The sequence below is a fragment of the Pongo pygmaeus genome, chromosome 11 (genome assembly GCF_028885625.2).
Source record: "Pongo pygmaeus isolate AG05252 chromosome 11, NHGRI_mPonPyg2-v2.0_pri, whole genome shotgun sequence".
Lineage (NCBI taxonomy): Eukaryota > Metazoa > Chordata > Mammalia > Primates > Hominidae > Pongo > Pongo pygmaeus.
The window spans coordinates 25735763-25762065 of record NC_072384.2 but is presented as its reverse complement, the minus strand read 5'-3'; the positions used below and the strand labels follow the sequence as shown (position 1 = coordinate 25762065).

Sequence of the window (26303 nt, the reverse complement as noted above, 5' to 3'; positions counted from 1 at the left end):
CTTAAGACACAAGTCTGCCGATGCTCCCAGCCGAATAAAAAAAACCTCTTCCTTCTTTAATCCGATGTCTGAGGAGTTTTGTCTGCAACTCGTCCTGCTACACTTCCACCATGAAACATGGCTTTTCCAAGTTGATGAGTAGAATGGTCTCAATTTCAAGTGGTTTTCCCATCAATTTTCTTTAGTAGCAACAGATTTTTTAAAATAATGAAAAAATTAATATTGATGAAAACTGAGAAAATAATGTTGATTGTTAGTCTGACAGCCTGTTTTTCTATTTGAGGCTCACTCATATATTCATGTCGGGAAACTGGATTTTCTACTATTCTTCCTTTCTGTTTCACATAAGGGAATTAAGGTATTGGCTTTTCATGGTGCTTGGCAAAGAGCATCATGGTTCTCAGGGGATTCCTTCCTGGACAGTTTTGTGATCCCTGGGGCTGACCAGGCACTCCTTCCTTCCTCTTGTGCACTGTCTGCCCACTGGCTACCCCCAGGTTAACTGGTGTCTGCTCAGATGGGGAAGAGACCGTGTGGCTCAGCTTACATCTCATCACTAGCACTGGAAGGGAGAGCAAACAGGCTTCAACTTGAATGCTGAATCCAATCGATGGATTGGTAGTGGCTGCCTAGAGTACAGTGTTGAGAAGGATTCTGAAGCCATATCCAGAACTTGGCAAGGAAGCTCTGATTAATTAGTATTGCCTGCCCTGGGACAGGTTATGGAGGTTTGTGCATGTGCCATATACCTACTATACCAGGCTTAGAAAACACTCTTATTTTCTAGATAATAATTGCTAATATTTATTGGGCACTCTGAGCAGACATAGAAAAAAAAAGTGCTTTACCTAGTTCTTCACTCAGTGGTCCACACAGAGCACTTCTGTGACCTCTGGTCACCAAAATGCATGGAGATTTTTCCCTGCGAACAACCAGTTCTGCAGCAGACGCCAGCTGTATGTCCTATAACTTAACCCAATTCTGGTACTGTCTACCTGGAAGCAGCATGAGGTGAGGACCTAGCCCCATGAGACTGTCCCTGCTTCAGATGCCAATCACAAGCACAGGTGATGTCTTGTGTTTCTAACCGACGGGCTGCTCTCAGGGTTCCCACGACTCCCTCCTTACAGTCAATTACTTTGCTGGAGTGGCTCACAGAACTCACAGAAACACGTTTACCAGTTTATTATAAAGGATATTACAATGAGTAAAGAAAATAACTCTCTTTTTTTTTTTTTTTTTTTTTGAGACGAAGTTTCACTCTTGTTGACCAGACTGGAGTGCAATGGCGCGATCTTCGCTCATGGCAACCTCCACCTCCCAGGTTCAAGTGCTTCTCCTGCCTCAGCCTCCCAAGTAGCTGGGATTACAGGCACCTGCCACCATGCCCAGCTAATTTTTTGTATTTTTAGTAGAGATGGAGTTTCACCATGTTGGCCAGGCTGGTTTCAAACTCCTGACCTCAACGGATCCACCTGCCTCGGCCTCCCAAAGTGCTGGGAGTACAGGCATGAGCCACCGCACCCACCCCAGAATATAACTCTTATCTGAGGAATGGGAGCCCTTTCAAATTTTTAGGCCCAGAGAGGAGGCATTGAAACGAGACTGCGATCACATCCTCCTGCCTGCTTTGAGCTATGTTGCATCTCTTGAAACTGCTTGCCATTGCCACGAGTAGCTGCGGATTAACCTAATAATGCCTCACCCAGCATATAACCCATGTCCTATAGCGTAACAGTGTATAGCCAATTGCTAATCGATGTCATTTCTGTAAAACAGAATTTCTGACAGAACTTTATATCAGCCATTCCCTGTTTCACTTTTGTTTCCTTTAAAAACCGGCCCACAACAAAGGCCACGTGAAGCTCATATCCAGGATTACTTGGGTCTGAGTTTTTTGGGCAGCTGTCCTTATTTTTGCTCAAGTAAACTATTTTCTTATTTTTATTTTTTATTTTTTATTTTTGAGACAGGGTCTCGCTCTGTCACCCATGATGGAGTGCAGTGGCACAATCACAGCTCACTGCAGCCTCAACCTCCTAGGCTCAAGTGAACCTCCCATTTCAGCCCCCCAAGTAGCTGGGGCTACAGGTGTGTACCACCAAGCCTGGCTAATTTTGTATTTTTTGATGAGATCAGATCTCACTATGTTGCCCAGGCTGGTCTCAAACTCCTAGGCTCAAGTGATCCTCCCGCCTTGGCCTCCCAAAGTGCTGGGATTCAAGGCATAAACCACCACACCCAGCTCAAGTAAATTCTTTAAATCACATTTTGCACTTCAGCCTCTTCCTTTTAAGTTGACACAGAAGACGCAGATGAACATGCTATGGAAGAGATGTGCATGGCGAGGCATGGGAGAAGAGTCTCAGAGCTTCCACGCTGTCTCTGGACACGCCACCCCCTAGGAACTTCCATGTGTTCCACTGTCCAGAAACAACCGAAGCTAGTCCTTCTCGGTTTTTATGGAGGATTCATTACATATGCATAATTGATGAAATCATTGGCCATTGGTAACCAACTTAACCTTTAGCCCCTCTGTCCTCTCTGAAGGCTAGGAGTGGGAGTGAAAGTCCCAATCTTCTTGGCCAGCCAACAGTTAATTCATCAGCATGCAACAAGACACATCGCTTTAGAGATTCCAAGGGTTTTAGGAGTTGCGTGCCAGGAAACAGGGATGAAGGCCAAACATATGTATTATATCTTGGCCAGGCGTGGTGGCTCACACTTATAATCCCAACACTTTGGGAGGCCAAGGTGGAAAAATCACTTGAGTTCAGGAGTTTGAGACCAGCCTTGGCAACATATCCAGACCTCATCTCTACTAAAAATAAAAATTTTTAAAAAGTAGCTGGCTCATGTCTAGTTCCAGCTACTCAGGAGGCTGAGGCGGGAGGATTACTTGAGCCCAAAATATCGAGGCTGCAGTGAATCGCAATCACACCACTGCACTCCAGCCTAGGCAACAGAGCAAGACTTTGTCTCAAAACAAAACAAAAACATATATTATATCTTAGCATGAGTCACAATACTGTATCACAAGCGCTTACTATATGCCAGAGACTGTGGCATATGCTTAACACATATTATCGCATCTAATTCTTACAATGACTCTGAGTTAGGGATTGTTATTATCATCATTTCAGAGATGAGAAAACAGCAAAAAGAGAATAGGTGGGTTACCCAAGTCACCAGGACTTTACAGCAGAGCGCCAGTCTCAATGTTCTTGGTGTGATGGTCTATACCAGTGGTTCTCAAAGTGTGGTCCCTGGACCAGTAGCCTCAGCATCACCTGAGAACTTAATGGAAGAAAAATTCTTGAGCCCCACACCTGACCTGCAGCATCAGAGGCTCTGGGGGTAGGGCCCAGCCATCTGGATTTCAGCAGCCCTCCTGGTAATTGATTCACATCGAAGTTTGAGAACCACTGTTCTATACTCTACTGCCTGCTTTTGGCCCCATCCTGTAGCAACCACCCAGTGGAAAGAAGCCATGTGAGCTTGGAACTGAAACAACCCAGTTGCAAGGGTAAAGAAGGCAAGAGTGATAAGGTGGTGCTTTTCTAAGCACCAGAGGCTGTTGCAACATCCCGGAAGTTTAGAAAGCACCCACGGTGCAGGGCCAAAGATTTCTGGTTTATGATCCTTCAGCTACACTGCACTCTTTACACAGGTCTCAAGGAAATTTCTGCTCAGGATTTAAAAATCAGACCCTAAAAGAAACAGAGCCTGAAGGTGTTACTCGAAAACACCGGGGTTCATTTGCCTGGCAAGTAACAAATGACTCCCCACAAGAATACAGGTTTTGATCAATAGGAGTTTTATTTCTTGGCACAAGTAAGGAGCACACTGGGTGTATTCTCCAAAGCAGTGTCTCCCTGAGGGAAGTGAGAGAAGGATTTTATGGGGGTGACACAGAGAGCAGAGGGTGCATTGCTGCATGGAGAGGGGGGTCCTAGTGGCGCAGGCACAGCAAGTCATCACGCCAGCACGTGGGTTGCATGTTATGGTTATAAAGCTACAGCTCCACCCAGGGTGGATACTTTAGCATGGTCGTGAGGAAAGTTCGCTGAGGCTCATCTGTAAGTTGCTGGGGTCTGTCAGGAGCTGGTTCCAGCCAACTAGGTGACCACATTCCACAAAGAGTTTGGGAAATCAGGCTGCAGGGCAGGAGGCTGTAAAATACCCTGATTGCTTGAGTGGATTACATTCCTGTAGTCCCTGGAGACCCTCCCTGTCTGCTTACATTTTTGGTAAGTTCTCCCTCCTTCCAGGCATTGTTCCTATTCTCGTTTATTTTTTTCTTTTTTTGAGTTAGATGAGACAGAGTCTCGCTCTGTCACCCAGGCTGGAGTGCAGCGGCACAATCTCAGCTCTGCCTCCCAGGTTCAAGTGATTCTCCTGCCTCAGCCTCCTAAATAGCTGGAATTACAGACACGTGCCACCATGCCTGGCTACTTTTTGTATTTTTAGTAGAGACAGGGTTTTGCCATGTTGGCCAGGCTGGTTTTGAACTCCTGACGTCAGGTGATCCGTCTGCCTCGGCCTCCCAAAGTGCTGAGATTGCAGATGTGAGCCACTGTACCTGGCGTTTCCGTTCTTCTTTCATTCATTCACTCACTCATCAAACATTTGCTGAGCACTGCCGTGTGCCACTCACTGCGTCCAGTGCTGAGGATGCAGATGAGCAGTGGAATGGGACTGCTTTTAGTACACGTCAGTAAGTGGAAGCTTCCCCTCTTCCTCCATGGCACCGCTCCTTCAGCTCCGTTCCTGAGGAGTCCCCAACCTCCAGCCACGAAGGGGTAAAGCCACTTCAGGAAGGAGCCTCCAGGGCTCTGCAACTGTTGTGCCAATTGTTGGATGTGAGGTGGGGAGCATGGACAGGCAAGTGGACTTTGCAGCACAGGGACGGGTGAGCCCATGGAGGGAGCCCCCACCCAGACAGAGAGCCCAAAAGTCTCCCCAGTGCTCTGGGTCCAGCGGCCCTAGCTGTGGATGCCATGGCTTGTCCCCAGGGGCAGGGACCAAGCAAAGGGGACTAACACTTATTAAACACTTACTTACAGGGCACAGCTGGTTCTTTCCACCCCAGGGAGTCCTCACAATGGCCGTGAGTGTTATCCCTGGTTTTCCAGTGAGGACACAGGAAGGCTGAGGGTCTTGTCCAAGGTCCCACAGCTGGGAATCAGGTTCCTGTCCATCTGATGACACCCCGGGCTGTCCCCATAGCTCTGTGCTGCCTCCGCAGAGGGTGGCCACTGGACCTATCATGCCTCCATGGTATTCCTAGGGGCTGCTTTAGCTCAAGGAGTTTGGTGTAGAAACACAGAGCCTTGGTCTCACCCCTAACCAGCTATGTGGACCCCTTAGGTCTCTTCTCCCTGGAGACCTCCTTTTCCTCATCTGTAGACTAACAGGGTAAGAAGGCCCAGGTCTCTGTCCTCTCTGGCTCCACACACCTGGCCTCTGGTCCCATCTGCCCTTGAACCTGTATCTCCTACTCACCCAGGCAGGACCCGCAATGAAAATGCAGAGCCCCTGACCCCAAAACTATTAGGAATGTCAAAATGCCCTTTCCTACATTATAAATTTCTTCAGATCATAAGTTTTGTTGCCCACTCAACACCAGTGGCAGTTTGGAGAAGGGAGAGGCCATCCAGACCCACACATTGGGCCAAGCAGAGACCCAAATCAGTATAAAGAGGGGTTCTAAGGATCAGAAAAGGTGAAATCTCTCCCACAAACCCCAGCAGAAGGCACGGCCCCTCTCGCTCAAGAAGAGTTGGGATGGGAGTGTCACTGTCACCAGGTGTGACAATGGTGACAGCAGAGCTTAAAGCAAGCACGGGCCCTTCCGAAACAGGGACCTGTGTGTGGGTCATGCACTCATGAAGCTGGCCCTGGTTGGACAGAATCTGGCAGAATTTGGTGGCCCCAAAGAAGAGCCAGGTGCCATCCATTGCATGTTCTCAGGGTAGGAGCTCCTGTACCTCATGTCCTAAAGAGTGCCTAGAAGACAGGAAGCCCTGCCAGTAGGGGCCTGTGCTACACCAAGAGCAGCCAAGCCAGGAGCCATTCTTCCCTCCACACCTGCTAGCAGGTGCCCAGGTCCAGACTTACACCTGGCGTACGCCAATCATAACACTCCCATCCCAACTCTCCTTGAGCGAGAGGGACCATGCCTTCTGCTAGGGCTCGTGGGAGAGATTTCACGTTTTCTGATCCTTAGAACCCTACTTTATACTGATTTGGGTCTCTGTGGTGCCTCCTGCTTGGCCCCATGTGTGGGTCTGGGTGGCCACTCCCTTCTCCAAACTGGCACTGGTGTTGAGTGGGCAACAAAACTTATGATCTGAAGAAATGTATAATGTAGGAAAGGGCAAGCTTAAAACGGATGTTAGAAAAACTATCATGCATTTCTGCATTGCTCGCTGGAATGCTCACTCTTGACACCTTCGCCTCCCAGGGCTGACTTTGCAGAGGCTGCCATGCTGGGAGGAAGCCCAAGCTCTCCCACATGGATAGACTCCACGGAGAAGACCAATCACCTGACTGCACCCACCTGAGCATCCCCCAGCTGGAAACATCAAAGAACAAAGCAAGACTGGATGTTAGACCTCACAGTTCCTTAAGTCAGGCTAGGCTCTCCCTAGGGCTCCCCTACTGGCCAGATGGATGAAAATTCTGTGGGCTTATACAATCTGGTAGAGTCTCCTTAAAACAGAAGGTGTAAAATTATTTATCTCATATTAGGTTTGAAAGCTAATATTTATTTAGAAGAGACCCATTCAAGAAAGAGGTCTTGAAGCTTGAGTCATGCACCTCTCTGGCTCCAAGCCAGCCATTTTTGAACTGCAGTCTTCTGTCTTGGTCCAGTTGTGCTTCTATAACAAAATGCCTGAGACCAGGTAATTTATAAAAAACAAATTTATTTTCATATAGTTCTTGAGGCTGGGAAGTCCAAGATCAAGGCACCAGCAGGTTCGGTGTCTAGTGAGAGCCTATTCCTCATAGATGGCACTGTCCAGGTGTCCTCATGTGGCAAAAGGAATGAGGGGGAGCAAAGTCTCTCCCTTTGGCCCTTTTTTAAGGACAATAATCTCACCCATGAGGACAGAGCCCTCGCGGCCTAATCACCTCCTAAAGGCCCATCTCTTAATATTGTTGCTCTGGGGATTAAGGCTCAACATGAATTTTGTAGTAGACACGAACATTCAAACCATAGCCCTTCCAGTCCCTCAAAGTGCAGAATATGAGCTGGAAGTGGGAGGGGTCAAGAAATGACCCTTGACTGAGGGAGCTGGATCACCACCACACAAGCAGCAGCAGGGGTAGAGAGCTGAACATTGGCCTGGGAAAGGGATCTAGGAACATGGCAGGCCCTGGATGCTGGACCTCCAGGGCAGAGCAGGACCAGACGCCAGGCTGACTACTACAGAGGGAGGAATTCCTCCTATTCCCTGTATGAGAAATGGGAATTTTACAATCATCCCTAGAATGCAGAAGAGACATTAGCGTTAACATTTACACTCTTAATTGTTGTTGCTGCATTTGGGACTCCCAGCTCTAGGCAATATGATTGCCAAGCCATTGCCATTTGTTACTCCACTAAGGGACATTTGGGAACATCCTGCCTCCCTGGGTTCCAGTGTCACTGCAGCCAGAGGCTGTGTGGGAGATGGGGAGAGACCAGGTGTGCTCCTGACATAGCGCTCCCCCATCACTGGGTAAACTGAGGCTTGGCCTGATATCTTTCTAATTTAAAATCGCAGGACCAGGACCTGCACCACTGGGTAAAATGAAAGCACCTGTCCCTGCTCAGGAGACAGTGAGAGAGCTTGGCAGTTGGGATGGGGGTTGGGGGGTAGAAATAAACAAAAAGATGTACACAAGAAATGGCTGAAAAACAAATAAAATGAATGCTAATGAATACTGTGCAGACTGACTCAGTATATTCCCAGGTACAGTGACCAGTGTGCACAGCCAAGTCCACATGCTCAGTTGCAATGGTGGTCAACTCTCTAGGGAGCCCCCAGCTTCAACGAGTGTGGCTTTTTTTCTCCACTTCAGTTTCAAGTCCCACAGCAAATTAGTTGGCCCACTGGGCCTGGATCTAGGAACGTAGATCCAGGGTGTGGATCTGAGTGTGCCTCCAGCCTTCCCTCCCTCGGATGTCTCTGTGCAGTGGCCTTGCTCTGTCCTGCTGGGGAGGGACTTTCTTAGGCAGAGAGGAGGGCAGTGGCCGCTGACTGCCCCACCCATGGAGACCCTAGAGGAAGAAGGGACTTCGAAGTGTATATATAATGTCCCAGAACTGTCCCATTTAGGTTGACTAGGCACCCACCCCTCAGACCCATCCATTACTGTCACCACCCCCAGGCCATGTGCCCCTTGCCACGGCCAGGAATGACAGGATTCTGAGACTGTGGCTCCATTGGGAACAGGTAACGTGGGCAAGCGGAGAGGGCCAGTCTCCCCCCAGAGAACAGGGCAGTGCTACCAAAAGAAGAGGGCAAGAGACACAGAGGCACTAAAATCTCTTATGTCTGCAAGATGTGTATATGTTGGTGGCAGTGGGGTGCCAGACTTGGGTGGAGGAATAAATCAATTCTTTGTCTGTAATGTCAGGCAGAGGCCAGCAGAGGGAGATGTTGGAATGTGTTGGGATTTGTGGGCCCTCTACCCACAGACAGAACCTGGGAAGCCAAGTTTATTTTCGGCTGAGACATTTCTGTTGGTGGTGACCCGGATGGTTCAATGTACACTAACTTTGTCTTATGTACAAAACTATTTAAAACACTGTATAAAATTACCTACAGACTACATGTATAACATGTATATGCAAAAAATGAATTTCATGTTTAGACTTCGGCCCCGTCTTCAAGAGATCTCATTCTGTATATACAGATATTCCAAAATCTGAAAAAAAAAAAAAAAAAAAATCAAAAATCTGAAACACTTCTGGTCCCAAGCATTTTGGATAAAGGACACTCAATCTGCATTGAATTAACAGCACCGCCCAGCCCAGCGAGCCTGCCCAGCCCGGCGAGCCTGCCAGGGGCGTGAGAGCCCTGCATCCACAGTCGGCTCCAGTCCTCACTTAGATTTTCCCCAGAGGGAGGCATTTCCTGGTGCTCTTCTCACCATCTAGGCAGCTGGGCATTCTGAAATGTCTCCAGGAAATGCCGTTGGAAGATTTCTGAGACTCTTCAATCAAACCCAGGCCTTCACGGAGCACCCAGGTTGCAAGTGGTGAGTCCAGAGTGCAAGTGTTGTGCTGAGAGTGCTGATCGTGCAGAAAGCCCTGGATTTGAAACCCCAGATGCAAACGAGCTTGGGTCAGCTGCCTGACTTCCTTGTGCTTCTGTTGCCTCTCCCTAAAATGGAGATATAGTAGTTCCTGCCTAAAAAGTTTGATGTGGGCCGGGTGCGGTGGCTCACGCCTGTAATCCCAACACTGGGAGGCCAAGGCGGGCGGATCAGGAGGTCAAGAGATCGAGACCATCCTGGCCAAAATGATGAAACCCCGTCTCTACTAAAAATACAAAAATTAGCTGGGTGTGGTGGCACGCGACTGTAGTCCCAGCTACTCGGGAGGCTGAGGCAGGAGAATCGCTTGAACACGGGAGGCGGAGGTTGCAGTGAGCCGAGATCGCGCCACTGCACTCCAGCCTGGCGACAGCCTGGAGACTCCGTCTCAAAAAAAAAAAAAAAAGTTGATGTGAGGAATAAGTGAAACAATACATTCTAGCATGCCTAGCACTGTATCTAGTACACAAGTGCTCAACAAATATTATAATAATATTATAATCCCTAACACAGACACACATAGGAATAACCTACGTAACTGGTTGCACATAAATCTGTCCCAAATATTTGCAGCTGACCCCTTCAGGCAGGAACAGCCCATCACAATGGATAGAAAGCACGTTAAATGCCTGTGGGCTCCCTGCCTTCTTAAGGACACATGACCCAACTTTTCCAATTAACTTGAGGTCACAGAACATCAATCAGTATATTATGTGTTTTTGTTTTATTTTAATTTTTGTGGGTACATAGTTGTTGTGTATATCTATGGGTTACATTGGATGTTTTGATACAGCATGCAAAGTGTAATAATCACATCAGGGTATATAGGGTATCCATCACCTCAAACATTTATCTTTCGTGTTTCAAACAATCCAATTATACTCTTTCACTTAGTTTTAAATGTACAATTAATTTTTTTTTTTACTATCATCATCCTGTTGCGCTAGCAAATACTAGGTCTTATTTATTCTTTCTAACTATTTTTTTGTACCCCTTAATCATCCCTCTTTCACCTCTATCCTCAGCCTCCCCAGCTACCCTTCTCAGCCTCTGGTAACCACCTTCTACTCTTCATCTCCATGAGTTCAATTGTTTTAATGTTTACCTCCCACAGATAAGTGAGAACATGTGATGTTTGTCTTTCTTTGCCCAGCTTATTTCACTTACCATAATGACCTCCAGCTCAATCCGTGTTGTTGCAAATGATAGGATTTCATTCTTTTTTTATAGCTGAATAGTACTCCATTGTGTATACGTACCACATTTTTTTATTTCTTCATCTGTTAACGGACACTCAGGTTGCTTCCAAGTCTTGACTACTGTGAACAGTGCTGCAATAAACATGAGAGTGCAGATACTTCTTCAATATACCAATTTCCTTTCTTTTGGGTATACACCTAGCAGTGGGATTGCTGGATCATATGACAGCTCTATTTTTAGTTTTTTGAGAAACCTCCAAACTGTTCTCATAGTGATTGTGCTAATTTACATTCCCACCAACAGTGAATGAGAGCTCCCTTTTCTCCACATCCTTGCCAGCATTTATTATTGCCTGTCTTTTGGATAAAAGCCATCTTAACTGGGGTGAGATGATATTTCATTGTAGTTTCGATTTGCATTTCTCTGATGAGCATTGATGCAGAGCACCTTTTCATATACCTGTTTGCCATTTTTATGTCTTCTTTTGAGAAATGTCTATTCAGATCTTTTTCCCATTTTAAATCTATTATTAGATTTTTTTTCTATGGAGTTTTTGGAGCTCCTTATATGTTCTGCTTATTAATCCCTTTTCAGATAGGTAGTTTGCAAATATTTTCTCCATTCCGTGGGTTGTCTCTTCACTTTGTTGTTTCCTTTGCTGTGCAGAAGGTTTTTAACTTGATGTGATCCAATTTGTCCATTTTTGCTTGGTTGCTGTGCCTGAAAGCAAAAAGAAAAGTCTTTTCCCACTCCAATGTCCTAGAGAGTTTCGCCAATGTTGTTTTTAGTAGTTTCATAGTTTGGGACCTTAGATTTAAGCCTTTGATCCATTTTGATTTGATTTTTGTATATGGAGAGGATAGGGGTCTAGTTTCATTCTTCTGCATACGGATATCCAGTTTTCCCCCAGCACCATTTATTGAAGAAATGGTCTTTTCCCCAACGTATGTTCTTGGAAAACTTTGTCAAAAATGAGTTTACTGTAGATGTATGAATTTATTTCTGGGCTCTCTATTCTGTTTCACTGGTCTATGTGTCTGTTTTTGGGCCAGTACCATGCCATTTTGGTTACTATAACTCTGTAGTATAATTAAAGTCAGGTAATATGATTCCTCCAATTTTGCTCTTTTTGCTTAGGATAGCTTTGGCTATTCTTGGTCTCTTATGGTTCCATATTAATTTTAGATTTTTTTCTATTTCTGTAAAGAATGTCATTGGTATTTTGATGGGGATTGCATTAAATCTGTAGATTGCTTTGGGTAGTATAGATATTTTAATGATATCAATTCTTCCAATCCATGAACACGGAATATCCATTTTTTGTGTCCTCCTCAATTTCTTGCATCAATGTTTTGTAATTTTCATTGCAGAGATCTTTCACTTCTTGGTTAATTCCTAAGTATTTTATTTTATTTGTAGCTATTGTAAATGGGATTGCTTTCTTGATTTCTTTTCAGATTGTTCGATATTCACATTTACAAATTTTTTGATTTTGTATGTTGACTTTGTATCCTGCAACTTTACTGAATTTGTTTATCATTTCTAACAGTTTTTTGGTTGGGTCTTTAGGTTTTACCAAATATAAAATTATATCATCTGCAAACAAGGATAAATTTGACTTCTTCTTTTCCAATTTGTATGCCCTTCATGTCTCTTTCATCTGATTGGTCTAGCTAGAATTTCCAGTACTACACTGAATAACAGTGGTGACAGTGGGCATCCTTGTTGTGTTCCAGATCGTAGAGGAAAGGCTTTCAGTTTTTCCCCATTCAGTATAATACTAACTGTGGGTCTGTCATATATAGCTTTTATTGTGTTGAGGTATGCTCCTTCTACACCCAGTTTGTTGAGGGTTTTTATCATGAAGAGATATTGAATTTTACCAAATGCTTCTTTAGCATTAATTAAAATTACTATTTTTTTGTCTCTCACTCTGTAAATATGATGTATCGCATTGATTGATTTGTGTATGCTGAACCACCCTTGCATCCTTGGGATAAATCACACTTGGTCATGATAAATGATTTTTTTAATGTATTGTTGAATTCAGTTTGATAGTATTTGGTTGAAGATTTTGGCATCAATATTCATCAGAGATATTGGCCTGTAGTTTTCATTTTCTGATGTGTCTTTGTCTAGTTTTGGGATCAAGGTAATGCTGGCATTATAGAATGACTCTGGAAGTTTCACCTCCTCTTCTGTTTTTCAGAATAGTTTGAGTAGCATTGGCACTACTGCTTAACTATTTGGTAGAATTCAGCAGTGAAGCCGAGTATGCTATGTTAATTCAGTGACGCCAGGTATGCTATGTTAATTCAATGCAGGTTGAGTATCCTTTATCTGAAATACTTGAGACAAGAAGTGTTTCAGATTTCAGATTTTTAAAAAGATTTTGGAATATTTGCTTATACATAATGAGATGTCTTGGATATGGGGCCCAAGTCTAAACATTAAACTTATTTACGTGTTATATACATCTCATACACATAGTCTAAAGGTAATTTTATACAATTTTTTGGTAATTTTGTGCATGGAACGAAGTTTGTGTACAGCGAACCTTCAGAAAGCAAAGGTGTCACAATCACAGCCACCCATGTGGACAATCTGTGGTTGTTTGGCATCACCATCACTCCTGACTCTGAATTTATATGCTACCGATAGGCAATCATTTTCTTACCATTATTCACATGTAAATATTTAAGAGTAAAAAATCTTACATATCATTAATAGAGTGAAAAAATAATGTGCTCATGGTAATTAAGCAGCACAGTAGCAACACCAGAACACCTGGATCAGCTGCAAAACAACAGCAACAAACAACGGCAGGCTTTTGTTGTCATTTTTAATGGGGTTTGTTTTTTGTTTTTTGTGTTTTGTTTGTTTGTTTCTGAGACATGGTCTCACTCTGTCACTCAGGCTGGTGTGCAGTGGCACAATCATGGCTCACTGCAGCCTCAATCTCCCTAGGCTCAGGTGATCCTCCTGCCTCTGCCTCCCATGTAGCTGGGACTACAGGCACATGCCACCATGCCCAGCTAATTTTTTTTATTTTTTGTAGAGATGGTTTTCGCTATGTTGCCCAAGCTGATCTCCAACTCCTGGGCTTGCCATCCTCCCACCTCAGCCTCCAAAACTCTGGGATTAAAGGCATGAGCCACCAGGGTCCAGCTAATGTGTTTCGAATAAAAAGTTACTGTGTGCTGTACTTTATTTCGTAGGTGAGAAGAAACATCAGAAGCAGTTGAGAACCCAAGAAGTGGATCTTGTAGAGATGAGGAGGTATTCTGCTGGATGGCTTTTAGAATGTTTCCTCCAGAGTCCTCTGCCTTATTTACAACTGTTTTTGTCTTAAAATCTCTCTTGGATTTTACAAACTGACATGATTTCTTGCTCTGTTAAACTGCTCCAGCCCTTCAATAAGCCCATCACACATTTTCACCACGTGGTCTATAGGCACTTTTTCTGCAGTGTTACATTAACAACAACATCTTCATATCTCTATTATTATGATCAACTTGATTCAGAACCATTTTGGCTTTTTCACCATCAGTAAATGAATGAACAACTAGAGCCTCCTTATTGATCTTGAAAATTTCTTCAATATCCACTTCTCCCAGCTTAGAGACAGATTCTGGAGGTTGTTTTTTGTTTGTTTGTTTGTTTGTTTGCATATGTAAGGGGGTCAGACATTGCTTTTTTCTCACTTGACATACGGAATCCTTCAAAGTCACCACCTTGTTCATTGTCATCACTGAACATAGTTGCAGGCCAGACATTGTTCCAGGCGTATACAACTGTCTTCACTGTGTTCCAAGCATTTACAACAGCATATATGGCATCCTTCTTGCTAAACTTCTTTTGAAAACCTTTCACACCCACACTTCTGTTCACTGCTGTTAGCATACTGTTCAAGAAAGAGTTTTTATATTTACTCTTTATTGATTTAAGGTCACATGACTGAATTAATAGAGCCATGTTTGGGGAAAGTACATGGCATAAACATTATTTTTTATGAGAATTTCAGCCAGAGGATGAGCAGAACAGTTGTCAAGAAATAACAAAATCTTGCAGTCAACATCTAGTTCAGCTTCCCAGCAGTGAGAACAAGCCACTAGTACAAAATGTTTGTGAAGACAATCAGAAGAGATATCCCTAGTGATTCATGCCTTTCTGTTAGCATAATAATAAACTGATAAGAAATTCTTTCCTTGAAAACAGCAAGGATGCAAGCTTTTTCCTATCACAGCAAGTGTACACTTAGCATGCCTGCCGCATCAGCACATCCCAGCACAGTTATTCTCTCTGTGGCATCCTTAATTCCTGCAAGGTCGGTCTCATTAGCTGTAGTCAGTGTCTTTTGGGGGCAGTAATACTAAAACAATGATGCTTCATCAGCATTATAGACTCGTTCTGGCATCAGATTTTCATCAGCAATGACCTTGGCAAACTCATCAGTGAATTCCTCCACTGCTTTATGATCAGCAGATGTTTAATCACCAGAAATCTTTAAACATGTAATGTTATGTCTTTTCTTACATTTCTGCAAAGAATCTGTTGAATATTTACAGTTCCCTTTAATTTTTAGTTCATTGTGACACATCTTTGCTTGTATCATGATCAGCATACCATTAAGGGGCATGTGTTCATGGCAATGCTGATAGATCCACTCTTTCAATACACAATTGGGATCTTCATTTTTAGCTTTATGTAGTGTTTTTCTATGTTTCATTAACTTCTTCTGCTCATAACTTTCAGTGTAGAGCCTCAACAGTTTATCCTTCTGTTTCTTCAGGTCATATATAATGGCCATTCGAACACTATACTCTTCTGTAAGATGTTGTGCATTTGCACTGCTGTCCAGCTTTTTCAACAGCTTGACTTCCTGTGCTATACATATAAATGTTTCCTCTTTTTCTTTTGCTGTTACCCATAAAGGTATCTGCAGGCCTTTTTGACATTTTCAAGAATATCTCTTCACTACAGAGAAGAGAATTTTTAAAAAATGAGTAATGCACACACTGTCAGGCCTTGTCCCCATGTACTGCATTGTGGGAAACCTGCCATTGGCACATCCAACCTGTACACATGTCATTTTGTTACCCTTTGTGGGTGTGCTTGTGTGAAGGAATCTGGGCATGGGTAGAAAAGATACATTGCAGCTGAAGGGAACTAGGACTGTCTTTTTTCCCTTGGGAACTCCAAATAAACTGTGTGTTGTACACCTGCATTTTAACTTTGACCCATCACATTAGGTGTAAAATTTTCCACTTGTGGTATCATGTCAGCATACAAAAGTTTTGGATTTTGAGCAAAGTGTGGTGGTGCATGCCTATAGTCCCAGCTACTCAGAAGGCTGAGGTGGGAGGATACTCGAGCACAGGAGATCAAGGCTGCAGTGAGCTATAATTGCACCACTCACTGCACTCCAGCCTGGGCAACAGAATGAGACCCTGTCTCTAAGAAAATGAAATTGAATAAAATAAAATGTAAAAGTTTTGGGTTTTGGAGCATGCAGGTTTTGAACTTTTGAATCAGGGATGCTCAACCTGTAATGATTTCAGGGACCCTATTTGATGGCAGAGGCACCTCTGAGGAGCTTGTTCCTTGGTTCTCACTTGTGTTGGACACATGTGAAATTACCAAGTAAGTGGCGTGTGGATAAGCAAGAATAGCTTCTCTTTTAAGGTATGTGTGTAGACTGACGCAGCTACATAGATCTCCAGCACACACACACAGAGGCAGTCTCTAACTTACCACATGTACCTACAGGAAGAGCCAACCCCAACCCTCCACCTCTGAGTTCATGTTGCTCTAGGGCAATTATAAACAAACAAATGAAACTCGAAGATCAAAACATCTCCTGAGAACCCAGAACAGATGAAAAGAGTAGAGCAAGAAACTAAGGAAAGCAGAAAGCCTTGAGGGCAGAGGTTTGCCACCTCAACTGCACATTAAAATCACCTAGGGAACTTTTAAAAATGCCCTTGTCCAACCATACCAAAATTCTGAGATCTTTGGTCTGGGATAGGGGTTTGGAGGTGTTTTCTAAAGCTCCCAAGTGGGCCAGGCATGGTGGGTCATGCCTGTAATCACAGCCCTTTGGGAGGCTTGAGGTGGGAGGATCATTTGAGGCCAGGAATTCAAGACTAGCCTGGGCAATACAGCGAGACCTCCTCCTCCATCTCTCCAAAAAAAAGTTTTAAAAGTTAGCCAGGTGTTGTGGTGCACACCTGTAATCCCAGCCACTTGGGAGGCTGAGGCAGGAGGATGGATACCTTGAGCCCAAAAGTTCAAGGCTACAGTGAGCAATGAAATCATGCCACTGCACTCCAGCCTGGATGACAAAGTGAAACTCTGTCTCTTAAAAAAACATAAAAATAAAAATAAAAAGGCTCCCAGGTGATTCTAATGTGCAGTTAGAATTGGCAACCCTAGCTTAGAGTCTGGCTTCAAAAGTTTCGCTTTACTCTCAGAGTGAATTCCCTAGAGGTTCACTTTACATTTCTACATTGCCAAATAGTCTGAGAATTAGAGACCTGTTATTGTTCACCAATATCTTCACATTAAAAGTACTTCCCTCCACTTCTTGGAGGGGAGTAAATCAACCATTTACAACTAAATGTTCATTAGTTTCTCACTAATTGAGTTCTAAGTCAATGAAGGAAGAAAAGTTGGCAAATGTGGTAAAGGGCACCTGGGTTGATTGTGTGTGCCACAGCCATAGCTGAAGAGTCTAGGACAATGGTTTTCAACCAGCCAGCCCAAACTATTAAATCTGATCCTCTGGAGCAGGGCCCAAGGGTCCAAGCATCACCCTCTCTCTCCTCCCCACCTTTTTTTTAAAGAGAGACAGAGTTTTGCTCTTTCGCCCAGGCTAAAGTGCAATGACATGATCAAAGCTCACTGCGACCTTGAATTCCTGAGCTTAAGTAATCTTCCCAACTCAGCCTTCCAAGTAACTGGAACTACAGGCATGTGCCACCATGTCTGAAATATATATATATACACATACACACGCATATATATACACATATAGCTTGAAAGAGAGAGTCTGGCTATGTTGTCAAAGCTAGTCTTGCACTCCTGTCCTCAAGTGATCCTCCCACCTCAGACTCTCAAAGCAAGCACTGGGCAGCATCCATATTTTTAAGAGCTCTCCATGGGATTCCACTGAGCAGCCAAGGATGGGAACCACCAGTCCAGTGGGTGAAAGTATCAGGAAGCAGAACATTAGTTCAGGAAAGTAGAAGAAAGATATCACCTGTTGTCAGTGTTGAGGCTGAGAGCACAATATCCCCAAAATACAGTGCTTTGGCATATGCTGAGAACTTTTGAATTAAAGGACACTAGAAGGCCTCAGAAGCTCTCTCAGAACCAACGATTTTCTAACCTTCTCTTTTTTCTCCACCCACCAAACCCCAACTACCAAGCACAGGGAGGAGCTGTCTCTGGAGTTCCCTTATGTGACTAGGGAAACCTTCTTCCAAAAAAAATGCAATTTCTTAAGACCCTCTCCTTAGAATGTCATCAAATACACAGGAAATACTAATTACCAGAGAAAAGAAAAGACTAAAAGTAGTCATCACGCCCAGGTGAACGTTTTTTGTGTTTTGTGTGTGTGTGTATTTGTTTTTTGTTTTTGAGATGGAGTTTCACTCTTGTTGCCCAGGCTGGAGTGCAATGGCGCGATCTCAGTTCACCACAACCTCAACCTCCCAGGTTCAAGCTATTTGCCTGCCTCAGCCTCCTGAGTAGCTGGGATTACAGGCATGCACCACCACACCTGGTTAATTTTGTATTTTTAGTTGAGACGGGGTTTCTGCATGTTGGTCAGACTGTCTCAAACTCTTGTCCTTAGGTGATCCATCTGCCTCAGTCTCCCAAAGTGCTGGGATTACAGGTATGAGCCACCATTCGTGGCATGGACATTTTATCTATTTTTCTGAGGGCAGCTCCAAGAGATTACTTGGGAGACTTTATCTGCATAGTAAGACAACCTTTGTTCACAGTGAGATTCTGCCCCTTACCTTCTCACCATGTGCCCCAGTGCCCAGAGGAAATTTGTCCCAGACCATTGTCTGTCTTCTGGCCCATTTATTCCCCCTGAAAATCATTTACTAACCTCTCACAATTTCCTGCATTCTCCAATGAAGAGGGCACTATTTAAGCTTCAGCCATCTGGCCCTTCTTTGAGTCTCATGTTATGTATGGCTCCTGTTCTTATGCATATCAATACATTTGTATGTTTTTTCTCCTTTTAATCTGTCCATTGTCAGTTGGAAGGAAAATTATCTTTGTCACTACTTTGAGGAGGAAAATTTTTTCCTCTGCTCCCTTAGGTTTGCTGATTGTGGGTCTGCAAATTAAACTGACAAAATACAGATCAGAAAGAGAAAAGATAGATTTTAATAATATACGTACGAGAGTTCACAAGAAAAAATGTGCCTCAAGGAGATGGTTAGAATTTTGGGTTTATATAGCATCTTACTAGGGGAAGGGGGCAGAAAGGACACTTATAGGAAAACAAATGACTTTTGGGAAAAATAAGTGGGCCTTTGGGAGATATGACAGTCTTGTGGCAACATTTGTTTATATGTAGTGCTGACTTCTAGTCTGTGATGATAAGAATCAATCTTTACCTGGGTGTAGTGGCTCATGCCTATAATCCTGGCATTTTAGGAGGCTCAGGTTGGAGGATAGCTTGAAGCCAGGAGTTCAAGACCAGCCTGGGCAACATAATGAGGCTCTGTCACTACAAAAAAATAAAATAAAATATTAGCCAGATGTAGTGGTGCAAGCCTGTGGTCCTACCTACTCAGGAGGCTAAGGTAGGAGAATTACTTGAGCCCAGGAGTTTGGGGCTACAATGAGCCATAATGATAGCACTGCACCCCAGCCTGAGTGACAGAGTGAGACCCTGTCTCTTAACAAACAGACAAAAAGAATCAACCATCCCTGTTGTTCCTGGGGGAGTAATTTGTGACAACTGAATTTGAATAGTAGTAGAACATACCACTCCAAAATGTGCCACTTTGGCATAGAACTATTTTGGCCTGAAGGCAATTGAGAAGAAGCAAATACAAGAAAAGCTTTCTACCCTCCCCCTATTTGCCTAAAAGCAGGATAGAAATTTGTAAAGATGTCCTCCCTCCCCTTTCTACCAGGAAAGACAGAAGTTAGTCACCAGAGAGCTGGAGATGACCCTAGGTTCTTATCATCCTGGAGACTCCCCAAAGGAATCTACATGGCAAACCTTGCTAACTAGCCCTTATGTGCCATTAATCTCCCTATATATTTCCCTTCCCACAAATTGCTACTCTAGAAACTCAAAAGTCTTTTTCCTTTGTCTTGTCACTTCTCTAAGAACTTATTGCTCTTTCATTAAGATGCCATTTTAGTCCATTTGCATTGCTATAAAGAATATCTGGGCCGGGTGCAGTGGGATTATAGCACGCCTATAATCCCAGCACTTTGGGAGGCCAAGGTGGGCGGATCACGGGGTCAGGAGATCGAGACCATCCTGGCTAACACAGAGAAACCCCGTCTCTACTAAAAATACAAAAAATTAGCCAGGCGTGGTGGCAGGTGCCTGTAGTCCCAGCTGCTCAGGAGGCTGAGGCAGGAGAATGACATGAACCCGGGAGGCAGAGCTTACAGTGAGCCGAGATAGCACCACTGCACTCCAGCCTGGGCAACAGAGCAAGACTCCATCTCAAAAAAAAAAAAAAAAAAAAGAATATCTGAGACTGGGTAATTTGCAAAGAAAAGTTTATTTGGTTTATAGATCTGCAGACTGTACAAGAAGCATGGTGCCAGCATCTGCTTCTGGTGAGTGCCTTAAGAAGATTCACCCATACTGGAAGGTGGAGGGGAGCCAGTGTATGCTGAGATCACATGGTGAGGGAGGAAGGAAGAGTAAGAGGAGAGGAGCTGTCGAGCTCTTTTCAATAACCAGATCTTGCAGGAACTAAGAGTGGGAACTCACTCACTCTGGTGAAAATGGCACCAAGGCGTTCATAAAGGATCTTCCCCCACAATCCAAATGCCTCCCACCAGCCCCACCTTCAACACTAGGGATCAAATTTCAACAGGAGAGTTGGTGGGGCTAAACAAATTATATCCAAACCATAGCATTCTGCCCCTGGCCCCCCATGTCTCATGTCCTTCTCACATTGCAGAATACAATTATTCCTTCCAATAGTCCCGAAAAGTCTTAACTTGTTCCAGCACTGACTCAAAAGTCCAAAGTCCCATCTGAGACACAAGGCAAGTTCCTTCCAGCTATGAGACTGTAAAATCAAAAACAAGTTGTTTACTTCCAAGATACAATGGTGAAACAGACATCGGGTAAACATTCCCACTCCAAAAGGGAGAAATCAGCCAAAAGAAAGGAGTAACAGGCCCCATGCAAGTCCAAAACCCAGCAGGGCAGACATTAAATCTTAAAGCTTCAGAATAATCTCCTTTGACGCTGTCACCCTAAAGGAAAAAACTGAGGCAAACTTAATAGAAATAGGGAATTTATTTGAGCCAAGCTTGAGGATTGCAACCCAGGAGTATAGATTTGCCCTGAATATACACTCTGAGAAGCAGCAGTTACAAGTGGATTTTTAAAGGAAAAGAAAGGCAATTCCTAAGTTGTTTACCAAGCATTTGCATTAAAATAAAATAAGATATTGATTGGTTATACATTGTTCTTTGTATCATGAATTCCAGGAACATGAAGGTAATGAGTGAGACAGCTAGTTAGGAACAAGATGTCTTTCAACAATTGTCCCCAGGGATGGGTGCAGGGTAATGAAAGGGAGGTGAGAAGTAGGGTGGGATGAAAGTCCCATGCTCATGTCTCTCACATAACTCAGAATGCTCTAAGCTATTTTACTTTTCTCAACTCCATGTCCTGCATCCTGGGTACACTGGTGCAAGGGGTGGGCTTCCAAGACCTTGGGCAGCCCTGTGTCCATGGCTTTCCTAGGTAAAGCCCACATGGCTCCTCTTACAGGTTGAGGTCTAATGCCTGTGGCTTTTCCAGGCTGAGGTTGCAAGCTGCTGTCCCACAACTCCACTAGGCAGTGACTCAATGAGGACTCTGTGGGGACTCCAACCCCACATTTTCCCTTGGCACTGACCTAATAGAGGATTTCTGTAGGGGCTGTGCTCCTGCAGGAGGCTTCTTCCTGGGTACCCAGACTCTCTTATACATCTTCTTAAATCAAGATGGAATCAGCCAAGCCTCTACCACTCTTGCATTCTTCATGCCTGCAGACTTAACACCATGTGGAATCTGTCAAGGTTGTAGCTCATGCTCTTCCAAGTGGTGGCCCAAGCAGTTCCTGGGACCCTTTGAGCCATGGCTGGAGGTGGAGCAGCAGGGATGCAGAGAGCATCATCTTGAGATGGTGCAGGGAAGTGGCATCCTGGGCATGGCCCCTGAAACCATTCTGTCCTCCTATGCCTCTGGCCCTGTGATGGGAGAGGTGGCCTCAAAGATTTCTGAAATGTTTTGGGGGACTTTTTCCCATTGTTCTGACTATTAGCACCTGGCTTTCTTTTATCCATGCTAATCTCCCTAGCAAGCAGTTGCTCAGCCAGATTTGTCACCTGAAAATGCTCTTTTTTTCTGTGCCACTGGCAGACTATGGATGTTCCCAATTTTTATGCTCTGCTTCCCCTTTAATTGTAAATTCCAACTTTAAGTCATTCCTTTGCTCTCAAGTTGAGTTAAGTTGTTAAAATCAACTTGTCACTAATCAAATACTATGCTGCTTAGAAATTTCTTCTGCCATATACCCTAGGTCATCACTCTATTTAGCCTTCCACAAATTCCTAGGGCATGAACACAATGTGGCCAAGTTCCTTCTTAAGGCATAACAAGGGTGACCTTTGCTCCAGTTCCCAATAAGTTCCCCACTTCCATCTGACACCTCCTCAGCCTAGACTTTGCTATCCATATTTCTATCAGCACTTTGGTCACAACCACTTGATTAGCCTCTAATATTTTAAGTTCTAAACTTTCCCTCATCTTCCTGTCTTCTGCTGAGCCCTGCAAACTCTTCCAACCTCTGCCCCTTATCCAGTTCCAAAGCCACTTCCATATTTTCAGGTATCTTTATAGCAATGCCTACTCTCAGAATCAATTTTCTTAGTCTGTTTGTGTTGCTATAAAGGAATACCTGAGGCTGGGTAGTTTATAAAAAAAAGAGGTTTATTTGGCTCATCATTCTGCAGGCTGTGCAAGAAGCGTGGCATCAGCCTCTGCTTCTGGTGAGGTCTCAGGAAGCTTCCATTCATGGTGGAAGGTGAAGGTGACCCAGTGTCACACTGTGAGAGAGGATGAAAGAGAAGGGAGGAGCTGCCAGGTTCTTTTCAATAACCAGTTCTTGCAGGAACTAAGAATGAGAACTCACTCACTCCCATAAGAATGGCACCAAATCATTCATGAGGGATCTGTCCCCAGGATCCAAACACCTCCCACTAGGCCCACCTTCAACATTCATATTTCAACATGAGACTTGGAGGAGCCAAACAATCTCTATCCAAATCATAGCCAATGCTGTACAAACCCAAGTTGTATCCACCCTTTTGAGTTTGCCCACACGAGCATAATACACGTGTTAATAAACTTTTGTTTGCTTTTCTCTTGTTAATCTTTCTTTTGTCAGTTTAACATACACGGGGCCAGAAAATGAACCTAAGATGGGTAGAAGGAAAACAGTTTTTCCTCCTCTAGAAGTTCTTCTTGGGAAGCTCTGTTTTTAGGCTGATAAAAGGTTTAGGACAAACAAAAACAAAACCATTCTCATATGCCTTCAATTCAAAATAACGTGTATGTCATAGTGGTGTGTTCTGGGTCCCTTCATTATGAAACAGCTGTGGCCAGGCCTACTCTCCTTTGACTGTCAAATAGAAATGTGTGTGTTTACCTTGGGGCACCATCTGTCTCCTGGGCACCCCTTGCTCAAACCTCAACTCTAGTCCCCTCATTCATCTTCAGTGGGGAAGGCTGATGCCAGAGGGGAGGACAGAGAAGACATATGAGCACTATGCACCCAGGACGCAGGTCGTGCACACCTTCCAGCCCACTTGTACCCTATCCTAAGCATGTTAACACACTCCCCGTCTCTTCCCCTGCCCTCTTGCTACATGTTTTCAATTGATCTAACATGCCATGTGACTCAGGCAGCCTAATTTGCCCTATGAGCCTTTCTATTGTGTGACCTCTGTCTCAGCCTGTCTGGTGCTGTACTTAGAGGCTTCCATAGCATAAAGATAATTCTCTACATGACAGAACTTGGACAAAGATATTCATCAGTGTGGTTGGCCAGGGGGGACTCTGAAGCGACCTAGTTGTTCACCACTAAAATGAACAAATAAAATGTGGTGGATGAATAGCAGGGTAATCACAGCAGTGAGAGGCAGTGAACTAGATTAGGAGCTTGCAAACTTTTTTTATCATGAGCCACAACATAGAAATACTTTTTACATTGTAACATGGGATCTATCTATCTGTCTATATCTATCTATCTATCCATCCATCCATCCGTCTTTGAAAAAAATCATAAAAATGTATTTAATTATGTCTGAGGCACTCTGACATTTTCTATTCATTTTTAATAAATGTTAGTTATGTTCCTACCAAATTCATTTCACTAGTCACTAGTGGGGCCTAACCTTTCATTTGCAAAGCACTGACTTCAATGTACATGTACATCAACAGAGATGGTCTTAAATCATGCTGCTGGGTAAGAAGAGTAGGAAACAGAACAAGATTTATAGCACAATGAAACTCAGGAAACAAAATCCACACACACACAAGGATACACACTTGGTTACAGATCTATATCAAACACATTAGAGGGCATGCCACTATAGGGAATGAAAATAGAGTCTGAGGAAGAACACGAAAAACCAACCCTAGAAGGACCTTGAATGTGAGGATTCTGTCAATATGCCATGATCTGAGAAGAATGGTTAATGGGCTCTGAACCAGGGTCCAGCCAAACAAAAAGATGGGGTGGAGGTGGGTCTACTACTGGAAAAGAAGTTTGAGAATCACGTAAATATTCACAAAGTACTTAGGAGCTGGAGAATGTTGTATTTAGAATTCTTTAAATGTATCATTAAAATCGGTTCATAAGGATACAATATCTTCTAGTGCAAAGTTGGAAGAGAGAAGGGTCCCCTCGCCATCAGTGTAGGTGAGACCAGCTGAAAGGAAGTGTAGGCTTAGAAGTTTGCAGTCACAGAACAAGGCTGGCCAGTGTACCCACCATGTGCTTCGGAGGAGGGGGCCTGGGACCAGGGACATCTGCCCCCAAGGAAGAGCTCTCTGTTGGGTGGACAGCCCTGCCTCAGTGCTGGCCCCTTCTTGTCCATAGTCCCTGTGACCCAGGAGGCCATGCTTAATGCCACATGACCCTGCCCCCAGCCCTTGGTCACAGCTTTTGGGGACAGCGTTGGGCCCCTAGATCTGGAGGAACCAGCTCTCAGACTGCTGGGTTATCATTAAACTGAGCAGCCTAGCTCGACTGGGCTACAGAGATTCTCCCTGAGGAATCTGAGCCCGGAAGTGGAGAGATCATTTGCCACGAGGGGTGAGGGCTGCTGTAGAGCAGCCATGAGCTGGAATCCAGGCAGGAAGCTGCAGCAGGTGGCGAGGTGGGGAAGGCAGATGGTGGTGGGATAGCGAGATGCAGATGTTGCAAGCATGGCTGGGTTATCGTCTCACCGGCAAAGCAACAGAGCTGGTCTTACAAGCTCAACTCTTACGAGGGCCAGCAGACGACATGGAGGATGGACAGAGCCAGGGGTAAGACTGGTGGGGCCCACAGAGCATAGCCTGTCCATAGGGCAGCCCTGCAGGGCTGTGGCCATTGTCCCCATGTGGCCAAGTGATCCTCAGGGTTCCAGATTGTCTCATTTTCAAGAGAAGCCAGGGTTGGGGCTCAGAAAATGATACCCCAAAATGTGGCGCTTTCACTTACTGAACTGAACAAAAAGCCTCTGACGGTCTTTCTGATCTTCCGCCAGCTCCATCCTTACTCTCCCAAAGAACAGAGTGAAGTTGTTCTCCGAAGTTTCCTCATCTGCCTAAAGTCTGGATCCACTGAAGAAGAAAACAATGACTCCTGGTCCTTTCCCAGTTTTCATTAACTGGACTCATATGGCAGGAAGACCGAAGTCTGTCAACACACCTGGGCAGGCTTTTGTCACAAACTATTGTCTGCTCTGCAGGCTCAACAGACTCTGTCCCAGGCCATTGCATGTTCTTCAAGACCATTGAATTCCCCTAAAGATCACTTAGCACCCCTCTGAAATCATTCCTACTTCTCCATCTCCCTCTCCCCTAGAAAGAAGAGTACAGAACCACCTGTACCCCATCGTGTGGTGGGGCGACCAGTCTGTGATTCACCCCCTTGCATGCTAATACATTTCAGTGCCACAACTCCTTTTGCAAGTTAGCTTTTCAGTAAACCTTCGGAGGGTAAGAGAAGTTTTTCCTTGACCCCTGCACCAGAAATCCAGAATTTAGCATAAAATCCTCAACTTTTTTTTTTTTAACTAAAAACACTTTGAGGCCGGGCATGGTGGCTCATGCCTGTAATCCCAACACGTTGGTAGGCTGAGGTGGGAGAATTGCTTGAGCCCAGGGGGGTTGAGGCTGCAGTGAGCCATGATGATGCCACTGCACCACAGCCTGACCAATAGGGTGAGACCCTCTCTCTTAAAAACAAACAAAAAAAAGCGACACCCAACACTTTGTGGAAAAAACAATACAGGACTACAGGCTGAGG

General features: G+C 44.4%; 1 protein-coding gene across 1 annotated transcript in view; it reads left to right on the top strand.

The window, feature by feature from the left end:
* The first annotated feature begins 9124 nt into the window (after positions 1-9124).
* Positions 9125-26303, top strand: part of TMEM37 (transmembrane protein 37) — a 29829-nt gene continuing 12650 nt past the window's right edge. Inside the window, exons 1-2 of the mRNA XM_054478771.2 lie at positions 9125-9252; positions 13728-13788. The gene's annotated coding sequence lies outside the window, so the exon portion shown is untranslated. The remainder of the gene's footprint in view (positions 9253-13727; positions 13789-26303) is intronic.